Source organism: Simochromis diagramma, unplaced genomic scaffold, assembly GCF_900408965.1.
Source record: "Simochromis diagramma unplaced genomic scaffold, fSimDia1.1 OVJJ01000596.1, whole genome shotgun sequence".
Classification (NCBI taxonomy): domain Eukaryota; kingdom Metazoa; phylum Chordata; class Actinopteri; order Cichliformes; family Cichlidae; genus Simochromis; species Simochromis diagramma.
This window is the reverse complement of record NW_024387245.1, coordinates 20,663,095-20,666,467: the sequence shown is the minus strand read 5'-3', so window position 1 is coordinate 20,666,467 and position 3,373 is coordinate 20,663,095.

The window sequence follows — 3,373 nt, the reverse complement described above, 5'->3', positions numbered from 1 at the left end:
TAAAAAAAAGTCTTCAAGTAAAATAATAGGACAAATACCGATTTTTACACCCTCATGCTGTGCAGCTTCCAGCTGTTGACCTCCGTTACTTTTCATTGCTCTTTTTTGTTTTTTGTCTTCTTCTATATCACTTTTACACTTTTTAGCTGTGATTTACATGATACTGCAAAATAAAGAGTTAAATGAATTAAATTCCTGAACAGCCATATCTGTGTTTGTAAAGAAAAATGTGGCTGTTGTTTACGATCTTTACCTTTTTTGTGTAGCATTAAAGCAGTCGTGGTTCTTTAGGTGTTACCTGTATGCCAGTAAACTGGCTCTACAGATGTAATAACGATGTAATAAGTCTTGAATAATAATCTTGGCACAAGAAGCTTTGCAGTCTTTGTTCTTTCAGAGTACGTGTTTGATCAAACTTTGGTTGAATGCACTTACTAAAATGCAATACTGTAACCACCACTCATTTGAGCTTCTTGTGTACTTTACAAAAAAAAAGGTGTCATCAATGACCTGCAATTAGATCATGGAGTCTTGGCCTGGAATATAACCCGCCCCCCCCATTAATAAGTAAATAAATACACAAAGTGTCAATTCCCCCCCCCCCCTTGAAGCTATGTTAGCAGATCAGCCAGTATTTGGCAGGAAGTTTAATGCTTACTGTATATTTAGGCACTTTATGTTTCAAAGTGAAGATGCTAAACTGTTTGATAGAGAACCCCTATTAGTAAGCCCTTGGCCACAGGGGGAAGGAAGAACTCACTTTTTTTGAGAAGGGGAGATGGACACAAGCGGGCTTAGGGAGATGCAGCCATTTATTATTATTATTATTATTATTATTATTATTATCATTATTATTATTATTATAGCTATATTATTGTGATATTGAATATAATTGCACTTGCAGTGCTTAACAAATTTATTAGCCTGTCACAAAAAGAAGAAAACACAAATATTTGAGAAATCGTTGAAAAGCTTGAACAAAATTCTTATTTTTATACCCAAATTTGAGCCGGCAAACTGGACTTAAAGGAAGTCAGAATTTAAGCATAATATTCAATCACATAATCTATTTTTTTGTGTTCAGTAATGCAAATAAATGGAATTTGGCTTCTTAAATTAATATATATATATATTATAATAGTATAGTATTATATATGAGTAGATAGTATATTATATGGTGTGTATTGTTATATAGTATATATTATATGGTATATTGTATTATATATTTGTATAGTATATATAGTATTATTATATATATATATGTACTACAAAATATATATATATAATATCTATATATTAGTGTATATATATATATATCTATAGATATATATGTATATATTGTGTAATATGTTGTATATATATGTATATATATGTGTAATGTATTGTGTATATATATGTGATATGTAATATGTGTATGTATATGTATATGTGTATATATATATGTGTATATATGTGTATATATATATGTGTATATGTATATGTATATATGTATCTAGGTATAGGTTATATGATATCTGTATCTGTATGGTGACTATCTATGTGGTCTGCGAATGGTCTCTATGTTCTATGTGTATCTGTGGTGTGGCCTCGTGTGTACAGTGTGTTGTCTAGCTGTCATCTCTCTCTCTATCTCTAATATCAAGTATAACTCTCTCTCTCATAGATCATATAGCTCTCTCGTACAAAGTGTCCTATACTCTCAGCCTCTCTCTGTCTCTCTCTCGCTGTCTGTCTCTCTCTCTCTCAGCTCTCTCTTACTTCTTTTATTCCCCTCCCCCCCGTGTCATGTACTCCCCTCTCTCTAGCTCTCTCTCAATCCTCTCTTCTGTCTTCTCTGATGTCTCTCTGTCTGTTCTCTGTGTTCTCTGTGTCTCTATCTGGTCTCGCTCGCTCTCTATATCTCTCTCTCTGTCTCGAGGTATATCTACTAGCGCTCGCTTCTCTCTCTCTGTCCTCTCTCTATCTTGTCGGGCGGCTCTCTCTATCTCCGTCTATGTCTAGTCTGGGTGTCTCTTTGCCTTTGCCGCCTCCCCCCCTCGTGTGTCCCCGGCCTCCCCTGCCTCCGTCCCCCGGTGGGTCTTTCGGCCACTGTGGCCTCCCTCTTCCCCTCCGTGCGTGTTTCCTAGCCGTGTTCACGCCCCCTCTCGTTCCCCCTCCGGCCCTTCTCTGGTTGCCCCTCCCGTTTTCCCGTGGTTTCCTTTTCCGTTTCAGCTGCCCCCCCCTCCTCGCCCCCCACCCCCCCCCCCCCCCCCCCCCCCACCCCCCACATTATCATTCCAGTGTCAGGGATAGTATCCAGTATTTGGCCCTGATATCATTTTTCTCTGTAAATTAGATTTGGAAACAAGGAGGTCATGTTATATTCAAGGGCTAGAGCACTTGGATTCAATAAAACATCATACTGTTTCTGTATGGAGTACCAGTACAACACATTCTTGTACCGCAGTGTTTTGGCTGGTGAGTTTCTAATGCGACAAATTCACGTTATAAGAGGAAGCAGGTATTCTCTTCATTACAGCGGTGGCACTCACCTGCAACCTCTGCAAACAGCTCTGTATCAGATGATCAGGAGCTCATTCTTTGGTTGTTTTTATCTAGAAATGTGTTCCTTTTTAGTTCTGTTCTGTTATCAGCTAAAGTAAAAGCCACTCCATCAGATATGCTTTATTTCCCTTGACTAAACATTTTGTAAATCTGTATTTTTCAGTGCCATTCTGAGCTTCATGTGGGCCAGAAAACAAAGGCATTACTCTACTTGTATTTGGACCGCCTTCCCCTAGTTTAGTACTGTGTAGGCTGAAATTGTGGCTTATGGGTTTGAGAGTTTAATTAACAAATTTGTGCTGGGTTCAATAGGCGACAGCGTATCTCCCTCAACTCTGACTGTGGAGAGGATTCAAAAGTCTTTCATTCAGGATATTTGTTCACAAAGCCAAATGTCACAGCCAGATTTTGCAGACTTCCCTCAGAGGCAAAACTGGCTGAAACTGACACAAATCAATCTGCTTTCATGGTCACTTTAAATTTGTTCCGTTTTGGTACCACAGCAGTCGTGGAGATTCTTGTAAGACCCATGTAAATTGGCAATGATGTATTTATAGAAAGTCTTTAAGAATTTCTGAAGCCCATGCTGCATTGCCACCGAAATACATTCTTTATGAATGCAAATGACTTCCTACTATCTCCTGACGTCTTCCCTGGGACTCTGTCAAATACTCAAGTTTTATGGTGGAAATAGACGGAGACACTAGTCTGACAAAAAGCTTGCAGGAAAAAAAAAATCTGTTTAATGCTTGACAGTGAAGAGACTGAAGTTATGAGGGATAGTCCATATACACATGTGGGTTTGACATGGCTCAGGGACCCTCAGGGA